Raw genomic sequence first — 11351 nt, 5'->3', positions numbered from 1 at the left:
ATGAAATAGCCTTTGAGTCAATTGTCCAATTACTTTTGAGCCCCTGAAATGAAGGGATTGTGTTAAAAAATGCTTTGGTTGCCTCACATTTTTATGCAATTATTTTGTTCACCCCACTGAATTAAAGCTGAAAGTCTGCATTTGAACTGCATCTGAGTTGTTTCATTTAAAATTGTGTCTGCCTGGGAAGCAAGACTCTAGAAGAAAGATGACAAAGCATACTACAGGTGCCCCAGACTCTGTACTTGGAAAGGGAAGGAGACAGAATGATACCAGGAAAGTGAGTGACCAGTTGCAAGACCTCCTGGTCAGTAGAAGGTACGCTGTACCAGGCAGAAATTTAATAGAGCAAACAGCATTGGTACTGCCTAGAAGACCAGTCGTTTTGATGGCAACAGAAGGATTAGAGGGGCAGGGACACCAGGAGCTGGTAGATGACATTATAAGTTTGTCGTTCATGGAGTCTACTTGTGCCAGTTCCGTCTGTTACCTAGAGGTCACCCCTGAATGGAGTTGGAAGTCACATTATGGCATATGTGATCTGAATCTGGTTATAAGAAATGAGTTTGGGCCAAATGATCAACAGGATGAGGTAATGGTTGGGAGAGAAAGATAGGAGATGACAAAGGGAGTGTTTTGGGTACTGGGCAGTGGGCAAGCAAATCTCAACTGATGGCACAGCAACTGTACAGAAGAACCCACAGTGGGTAGAGGGTTTATTGTTTTTGATTTTATTGTATTTAATGCTTTCCCTGAGTTCATCCATTTATTGTGGCAATTCTGTTAATAAACACATGATTTTTGGTTACTTTTGACTGCTTTGGTGTTGCTCTATTGGCAGGGGTTAGCCATATAGATATTTTAAGTAATTGGGGGTCATACTGTATATGTTGTTTTTTCCATATTTTAGCCCAAAACCGAAGAACGCAGAAATGTTTAATTTTACAGGAAAATTAACCTTGCATTAGGCTATTAATTGCATTTGTGACCACTTCATATGTTTTGCCATTCATCTTTTCATACTTCTGGTTTTATGCATTTCTTCATTAGGTTGTTTGTAATTCCCCAGCTTGACCTATACATGTTGCTGTACCTATACAGTATAAGAGCAATAAATACTATAAAAACCCAAACTGGCCTGGGAAATATTGTGGTAAAATGGTTATCATTTTAATCTCCTGTAGAAAAATTCTGTTAATTCTTGATTCGTAAATTTGATCAGTTTTGAATACTCATGAATAATCATGATAGACTAGATTGAATGATAGCCATTTTGGGCTATAGTGCTGGAATTGTGCCCAGCTGCCTGGCCTTCTTATTCTGCTTTAGATTGAATATTTAAGTTCCTGAACTTTTTTTTTCTTTAAAAAAAACACAGATCGAAACGTTTTGTTTTAAGAATTGTTAAACACTGGAAAACATGTTAATGTAATCTACATTTGGGAATCTATTAATTAATTCCAATTAAGTCCAATTTAGTTCAGGGTTGCAGGAATCTGTGCCTGTCCTAGAAGTGCTCTGCACAAGGTAGGGACGAACACTTGATGATACTGTAGTTCATTGCAGGTCATACTTACACATGCAAATAGGCACACTTGTTTACATCAAACCAAATTAAAATAGCAGAAATGCACACTCGCATACAAGTGTTTTGAATGTAGCAATAAAAAGTATCCGCTGATCATCAGATTGATCAGCTGCTGATTATAGGTGAAAAACTGTGAATGATGAGAAATTGGGCTCACTAGAGTTATGTGCAGTCTGTTCACACTCATTGCTAATCTGCTGCACCAATTAGAATTGTTGAAACTTTAGAAGTATAAAATAAATCTGAAAATTAATTGCTGTTTCATCTACTTAAAATATTCAGTTTGGACTAAAACGAGAATGTCACAAATGTTGCAAGGATGTAGGCCTTGAGAAAAAAAAACAGATGTGTAATTGTACCTGAGGCTATGGTGCTTGTAGGCTTTTACCTAGAGAATAATTCACAATGTTTTCCACTTTTCTTTTCTTGTTAATGAGGCAGTGGAGAGTTATTGGCCAGTCTGCAAATGTGTTATAATTATCAGGAATATGTTGTCAGTCTTCTGAGAGCTATTTTAAAATGTGTTTATAATTATCTTTTTTCATTAACAATTCACCTTTAGGCCAGTCACTACATTGTCAACTTGTACATATGTCTTGCTTCTGCATTATATCATGGCCGAATATTCATTACAGTGTTTGAAATTAGCTTATTTAGTCATCATCTTGCCTACTATGCCATATTCTTCAAGGTCACATCTGTCCCCCAACCTATCACCTTGCAATTAGAAAAATAATTTCCTGGTAAGCCCCCAGTGAATAACTCAGATTTCACTATTTTTATCCTCAAATTACCTGGAAATTTTCATGTAGACCCTGTGCAATGCTTGTCACTTGGTAAATTTAGTATCCACAAAAAACAAATAAGTTCTTTATGTATTTTTGGCTGTTGAATTTTACACACAACCTTTCTGAGTAAATATATCTTTGCCTAAATTGACTGAGATTCTCATATTTAGAAAATAACTTTTCTTTGAAGACTATCAACCAACCTGCCAAAATTATGGTCTTGTGTAATGACATTCTGATCATAGTTAAACAAATCATTGGTAACTCACTGAGGAGGTTTTTGATTCAGGTACTGTTTGTGTGATACACATGATGTTTTTATACCTTATATTGTTGATAGTCCACATGTAATTATCAAAAGAGTTCATTTTTATTAGGGGCACTATAAAGAATGTACTGATTCATGGTACTACATTTGCCTTAAACACAGGACATCCACATCGCTTAAAGCTTTGCCCCCTTACCAATACATTAGTATACTTAAACAACGGAAGTATATTTTCTTTCCACATTATGTTAACAGAGAGATGAATATCTTAAAGAAATATAATGGAATGGAATTAACAGGCAACAAAAGACAAAAAATCTCAAATATTACAGACAAATGACAATTAGCTTGACTTACAATGCTGAATATAACTTTTCACATACAACCATAACCATTTAAAATCTAAATCACACATGCCTACACTACAGTAATTGCTATGTAATTACACTATACAATGCACAGTTTTCCTGAAGTAACTGCTAAATATAGGGTGGTCCAGATCGTCTGGATGACTTTGATTTATGCGGGGACGATTCCAGTTCAGCGCGAAGGCGATTCTTCATGTAGTAAGTTCGCACACTTCTCGATAGTCCTGGATTTTACAGGTGATTTTCTATGTAATAAACTTAATAAGTTATAGCATAATGATAATTAGATCTGGACCACCCTATACTTGCTTTACAAATGTACAATATGCATTGTCAACTATATAATTACTATGAAAACATCAGCTCTAAATCCACAGCTAAGCTGTAACAACTACTTAGTTATTACTGTGTAACTACATTTGTTAAAATGCATATCCATATTGCAGTAATATATTTAATGTTCTCTCTGACAGACTGACCACCACATCCAGATTTAGCTCTTGCCTTATGCCTGATGCTGCTAGGGTAGGCTGTTGTCTCAGTGACCCTGGGTGAATGGATGTATGATGCTCAAGACCAATGAGACTTTGTTAAAAAGGAAAGAAGAGAGAAAAAAATATTCTGGGGTGTAGAGATTAGAGCATGATAAACAGAAACTGTGACCTTGAGACAAAAGAGAAATCAATATCAAAAGCAGTTAGTTGTTAATGTAAAATTCTTAAAAATGCCATTCTTTAAATTCTTTATGAAGGAAGTAGTTTGAAACTGAAGAAGTTTGTGACAGTTTATCAATAATTACATTGCAATTGTTAATTTATCTGCTAAAATATAATAAAGTGTACACTGTGGTGATTACTGTTATAATTCTAATTTGTATTGTAATTGAAGTGAATATATACACAACATGAATAATACTGGGCTCCTGGAATTGTTCAAAAAGTGCAATTAATACTGTGAAAAATCTACAATATTATACATTCATAACTAAACTGTCATTTTTATTGGGCAATTACTATGCAGATATCTATGCCTTCCATTTCATCATTTACAGGGAGCTGGCACTAATCCTGGCAGTTTTGGGTGTCGGGCATATATATAGCATAGCATAAAATTCTCAAACCCTTTTGAGAATTACTGCAATGAAAATTCATAGCTGTACTCACTTCTTCTTCTTTCGGCTGCTCCCGTTAGGGGTTGCCATAGCGGATCATCTTCTTCCATATCTTTCTGTCCTTTGCATCTTGTTCTGTTACACCCATCACCTGCATTCTCTCTTACCACATCCATAAACCTTCTCTTAGGCCTTCTTTTTCTCTTGCCTGGCAGCTCTATCCTTAGCATCCTTCTCCCAATATACCCAGCATCTCTCCTCTGCACATGTCCAAATCAATGCAATCTCGCCTCTCTGACTTTGTCTCCAAACAGTCCAACTTGAGCAGACCCTCTAATGTCTTCATTTCTAATCCTATCCATCCACATCACACTCAATGCAAATCTTAGCATCTTTAACTCTGCCACTTCCAGCACTGTCTCCTGCTTTCTGGTCAGTGCCACTGTCTCCACCCCATTTAACATAGCTGCTCTCACTACCATCCTGTAGACCTTCCCTTTCACTCTTGCTGATATCCGTCTGTCACAAATCACTCCTGACACTCTTCTCCACCCATTCCACCCTGCCTGCACTCTCTGTTTCACCTCTCTTCCACAATCCCCATTACTCTGTACTGTTGATCCTAAGTATTTAAACTCATCCACCTTTGCCAACTCTACTCCTTACTTCCTCACCATTCCACTGACCTCCCTCTCATTTACACACATGTATTCTGTCTTGTTCATTCCTCTCCTCTCTAGAGCATATCTCCACCTCTCCAGGGTCTCCTCAACCTGCTCCCTACTATCGCTACAGATCACAATGTCATCAGAAACATCATAGTCCACGCGGACTCCTGTCTAATCTCGTTTGTCAACCTGTCCCTCACCATTGCAAATAAGAAAGGGTTCAGAGCAGATCCCTGATGTAATCCCACCCCCAGCTTGAATGCAACTACTACCGCAGACCTTACCACTGTCACACCTCCCTCGTACATATCCTGTACAACTCTTACATACTTCTCTGCCACTCCCGACTTCCTCATACAATACCACAACTCCTCTCGAGGCACCCTGTCATATGCTTTCTCCAGGTCCACAAAGGCACGATGCAACTCCTTCTGACCTTCTCTATACTTCTCTATCAATACCCTCAGAGCAAACATTGCATCTGTGGTGCTCTTTCTTGGCATGAAACCATACTGCTGCTCACTAATCATCACCTCACTTCTTAACCTAGCTTCCACTACTCTTTCCCATAACTTCATGCTGCGGCTCATCAATTTTATCCTCCTGTAGTTACTACAGTCCTGCACATCCCCCTTATTCGTAAATACTGTAGCTGCACCAGTACACTTCTTCTTCAGTCCTCAGGCATCCTCTCACTTTCCAAGATTCCATTAAACAATCTGGTTAAAAACTCCACTGCCATCTCTCCTAAACACCTCCATGCTTCCACAGGTATGTCATCTGGACCAACGGCCTTTCCATTCTTCATCCTCTTCATAGCTGTCCTTACTTCCTCCTTGCTAATCCGTTGCACTTCCTGATTCACTATCTCCACATCATCCAACCTCTTCTCTCTCTCGTTCTCTTCATTCATCAGCCTCACAAAGTACTCTTTTCATCTGCTCAACACATTCTCCTCGCTTGTGAGTACGTTTCCATCTTATTCTTTATTACCCTAACCTGCTGCACATCTTTCCCAGCTTGGTCCCTCTGTCTAGCCAATCGGTACAGGTCCTTTTCTCCCTCCTTAGTGTCCAACCTATCTTACCACTCATCATACACCTTTTCTTTAGCCTTCGCCATCTCTCTCTTCACCTTGCCTTATCTCCTTGTACTCTTGTCTACTTTCTGCATCTCTCTGACTATCCCACTTCTTCTTTGCCATCCTCTTCCTCTGTATACTCTCCTGTATTTCCTCATTCCACCACCAGGTTTCCTTTTCCTCCTTCCTCTGTCCAGATGTCACGCCAAGCACCCTTCTTGCTGTCACCCTTACTACATCTGCTGTAGTTTCCCAACTGTCTGGTAACTCTTCACTACCAACCAGTGCTTGTCTCACCTCCGCCCTAAACTCAATCTTGCAGTCTTCCTTTTTCAACTTCCACCATTTGATCCTTGGCTCTGCCCTCACTCTCTTCCTCTTCTTGATCTCCAACGTCATCCTACAGACCACCATCCTATGCTGCTTAACTACACTTTCCCCTGCCACCACTTTGCAGTCTTCAATCTCCTTCAGATTGACTCTTCTGCATAGGATGTAATCTACCTGTGTGCATCTTCCTCCACTCTTGTATGTAACCGTATGTTCCTCCCTCTTCTTAAAATATGTATTCACCACAGCCATGTCCATCCTTTTGGCAAAATCCACTATCCTCTGACCTTCTTCATTTCTCTCCTTGACACCATACCTACCCATCACCTCCTCGTCTCTTCTGTTCCTTTCACTAACATGTCTATTGAAATCTGCTCCAATCACCATTTTCTGTCCCTTGGATACACTGTTCATCACTTCATCCAACTCACTCCAAAGATCTTCTTTCTCATCCATTGCACACCCAAATTGCAGGGCATATGCACTAACAACATTCATCATCACACCTCCAATTTCCAGCTTCATAATCATTACTCTGTCTGACACTCTTTTCACCACCAAAACATTCTTGACATACTGTTCCTTCAGAATAACTCCTACTCCATTTCTCCTCCTACCCACACCATGATAGAACAATTTGAATCCACCTCCAATCCACCTGGCCTTACTCCCCTTCCATTTAGTCTCTTGCACACACAATATATCAGCCTTCCTTCTCTCCATCATATCTGCTAACTCAATCCCCTTACTAGTCATACTGCCAACATTCACAATTCCTACCCTCAGTTCCACTCTCTTTACTTTCCTCCTCACCTCCTGCCTCCGGACATGTCTCCCCCCTCTTCTTCTTCGGCCAACAGTAGCCCAATTTCCGCCAGCACCCTGTTAGCTAAAAGTACTGGTGGCGGTCGTTGTTAACCCGGGGCTCAACCGATCAGGTATGGAAATTTGTATTGTTGTCCGCATATTGATTTGGCAAAATTACACACCGGATGCCTTTCCTGACGTAACCCTCCCCATTTATCCAGGCTTGGGACTGGCACGAAGAAACACACTGGTTTGTGCATCCCCTGTCGCTGGGTTAGATTCATAGATGTACACAAATCATTATTAAGAAGTTAGAATTTAACCACACTAGATGTAGTAATTATTGTGTAAATATTAGATATAAATAGACAGGCATCCTATAATACTTGGTAACTCCTTGTTGTTTAAGTACATTTATACTCTATTTCAGAACTCTTTAATATAAAATACTTTCAAGTAGTTTTATAAACAATGTTTTATGTTTCATTGTCATTTTCAATGTTTCAAAGCACTTTGAGCTACTTTTTTATGAAAATGTGCTATATAAATAAATGTTGTTGTTGTTGTTATGAGTAGCAGCTCATACATGTTTTGAACATTGAATGAGCTGATAATCTACACAGTATCCATCCATCCATTACCAAATCCTCATCACCCTGTTCATTCCTGCAAGAACCAGAGCTCATCCCAGCATTAGTGGACAACAGGCAGAGACCAGCCCATGATGGGATGTCAGTCTAATTCATGAAACAGTCACCATCACTCCCACATTCATTCATATGGGTCCAGCTTCTGATCAGCAGTTGTCCCAATATAAATGTCTTCAGGATCTAACATGACACCTGGAGTAGATTGAGGAGGGGAGGGGGTTAACAGGACACAGCAGTAGGGTTCAAATTAACAAATAGTAATTTCAAGGGATAACTTTTACTGGGTCATCACATTTTTTCTGCTCAGTCTGCTGCATCTGAAGGTCGATCAAGTCCATTCTTTCACTCCTTTGCATCCTGTGCATACTAACATTCCTGTTTTTTTTCTGAATGATGCAATCTTTAATTGTCAATATATAAAATACTGTCATCTTTGCCTGTAGGAGCAGTTGATCAGAACACATAAAGGGGAAGCTTCGAGTTGTCAATTTACTGAACATTGCACTAAACTGGTTTTATACTTACTATATTACATGTAAAAATATTAATTCTGTGACAGTGAAATACAGCTCCTCTTCTTGGGTTTACTTATCAAGATAAATTATTTCCTGATATGATGTCAGAAGAGTGACCATAGCATTGCTTTTACCAAGAACACAGGATAGAGCCAAACCCTCAAGCATTAAGTTAACAAGGCTGGTGTTTAACCGACTAGTTTTCTGGCAGAAACATACTCCCTAGAGCAGTTGTAACAGACTGCCTGAGAGAAAGAACGAAAGAAAGACAGAAAGAAAGACTTCAAGAGACACTTGGGCACGTGTTTTAAACACAAGATGCTAGATCTGCTAGGCAGCAGCACTAATTTCAACACACCATATAGGAAACAGTAACACTTGTTTACAAAAGCTGGTGATACACTCAGAAAAGTTCTATCTGGGTCTATGTTGGTTTTCAGAGAGAGTATTGTTTTCACTGTCATGCCAGACATACAGGTTACTGGGTAATTTGAAACTGATCCAAGGTGAGCAAGTATACTTGTATGAGTGAGAGTGTTTTGAAATTGACTGGCCTATTCAAGTTGGATGTCTGTCTTACACCTTTTATTGCTGGATTCCAGCTGTCTGTAATAAAAAAGTAAATTCAGAAAAAGGATGGTGATAAATTCTGGTAGGAGATGGTAAGGGCTACACAAACATAATCCTTCTTTTCACATAATAGAGCGGCAAAGTAAATATTAACATTATTTTTGTCCAAGTCACTTCACTGTATTTTCCACACTACATGGTGTTTGGACAAGTCTCTCATTTCTCTATGTTGAAAAATCTAGGATCACAGAATATTTATCAAGTAAAGAATGTCTTACATTAACCTGCACTCTTAACATATGGAATTAAAACCCTTCACACATAATGAATCATCTCTTTCTAAACATTTCAATGTTGCCTTTCAACTACTGGACTATGATTTATAATATGCTCTGTTCAAGTGCAGTGGACTGGTGTTGATTTCTTTTAGATTGTCAGGTGTCTGGAAGGAAAAATAAAAAGGAGCAAAGAAATAGCAATCCACCAAAAAGTAAATGCTGATACACCCCTAAAGGTGCTATTTTTATGCAGTTTAAGAAAAATGTCACATTGAAATTATACACCCACCATCTGTTACAAATCCAATCTATTTTAGGGTGACTGGGGTTATGACGTCCATAACCAGGTCGCATCACATGCAAAGCAGGAACCAACTCAATACCATACTTATTACATAGCACACTCATGTACACAAATGAGTGTGCTATGTTTGTCTCAAAGTAAACTAAATATCACATATTGAGGAGATTGGGCAACATGCACAGTGCACACAGACAGTGACAATGCCATGATTTGAATTTCAGACTTGGGAGTTATGAAGTACTAGTCCTAATCACATGCCACTGAGGTTACAGCACTGGATATAAACACATGCTATTTGTCCATTATATAAAACTTTTCATGTTATAAATCAGGTTTTAGGTGCATGTGGTGGTGAAGAATGAAAGTCATATGAGACACGTTGAGTCAGAAACACATTACTAAGTTGTTTCTGCCAGTTGTGATAATGTGATATTATTTTTTCTTAACTAATGTCCGTATTTTTATTGTTATCCATCCATGTTTCTTTTAAGCCCACTTATTCAAAGCAGGGTCATGGGGAAGCTGGATGTTATCCCAGCCAGCGTTGGGTGCAATACACAGGCAATCCATTGGAAGGGCACCAACCCATCACCAGCAAACACACAGCAGGTGGCCAATTTACCATTGCCAGTCCACCTAATTTGCATGTCTCTGGACTGTGGGTGGAAAGCAGAGCACCCAGAGGAATCTCAAACGGGCACAGGGAGAACATGCAAACACCACGCAAGGAGAGCTTGTGAGCTGAATCCCAGTCTTCTTGTTATGAGGCAGCTACACTACCATTTGTGTATTTCTTTTCATGAACGGTGCCATTTTGGATCTATACTCAGTTAAATATCTCAACTAGTACAAGGTATTGGAATTGTTTGTATGTGAATGAGAATGAAGGGTGTACTCAAACTAGTAATTTGTTCCGTGCCCGAGCACATTTGTCTGCAGGTAACCCCCCACCCCCAAAGTCTAGTTCGTTTGGCTAGTGTGATCGTTCCAAGCTTGGGACAGCAGTAAAGTGCCCTGGCCAGCTTGGATGAGGTATGCCCAGGCACAGTTCAGTAGGATTTTGGGAACAGTGTGATCACTAAATGTGCCAGAGCATGGGACGCCGATATGATGTCAATGATGCGACAAGTCTTATTACTAGGTAAGTATTGCAATTCTCATTTCATTCGATACCATTTGAGTTAAAAACAGGTTCTTACTTTCACCTTACAAATGAACGTGAATGCCAAAAGGGACTCAGCTCTGTTGGGCCCTTGAGCAAGGCCCTTAACCTGCAATTGCTGAGAGCTTTGCGTAGTGAAAAAAGTGCCATATAAATGCAAAGAATTATTATTATTATTATTAATTGGCAAGAAAAGCTGCAAATGCTTCCCTTGACATCATTTACCTCTGTAAAAATCTTCAAGTATATGCAGCATTAACAGCAAAACATTGCACTGCACACTCAATCTGTAAGAGAGTAGAACATTATCCTGCCCTACACGACTCTAGAAAAACACAGAATAAGAAAAATAATTTTGACCTGTATTCTGTCACTCCATGTTCAGATCTTGTTTTGGCTTTACACTAAGTCGCATAGTGATAATGAAAGCGTGCCCGGGCCCAAAAAGTTAAATCACAGCGTAAGTGCAGGCCAGTGGGACGGGGGAAGCAATTGTGCTCAGGCACAGTATAGAACAAACGCGCCTAGTATGAGTACATCCTGAGAGACAGTTTCTTATTTCCAGTGTTAACCAGACAGCACTTCGAACAGAACTGTTTAGTTGTGAACAGACATACAGTGTGAAGGTGGTAGAAATGGAGCCTCAACCACTAGAAGTCCTCACTCTATACACCTTGATGTTTCTGTATTGTTCATCATATGTGCATGGAGCATTTTTATGAGACCTGCAAAAACTTTAATGAATCTGCTTTAGGTGCTTTGACATCACTATATTACTTCCTTAACAACTTTTTTCTGACTTTAGCAAATGTGAAAATATCACTCTGAAAAATTAAAAATGCCCAAGGGTTATACGTGCCCTG

Source organism: Polypterus senegalus, chromosome 12 (assembly GCF_016835505.1).
Source record: "Polypterus senegalus isolate Bchr_013 chromosome 12, ASM1683550v1, whole genome shotgun sequence".
In the NCBI taxonomy this organism is placed as follows: domain Eukaryota; kingdom Metazoa; phylum Chordata; class Cladistia; order Polypteriformes; family Polypteridae; genus Polypterus; species Polypterus senegalus.
This window is presented reverse-complemented; position numbering follows the sequence as displayed.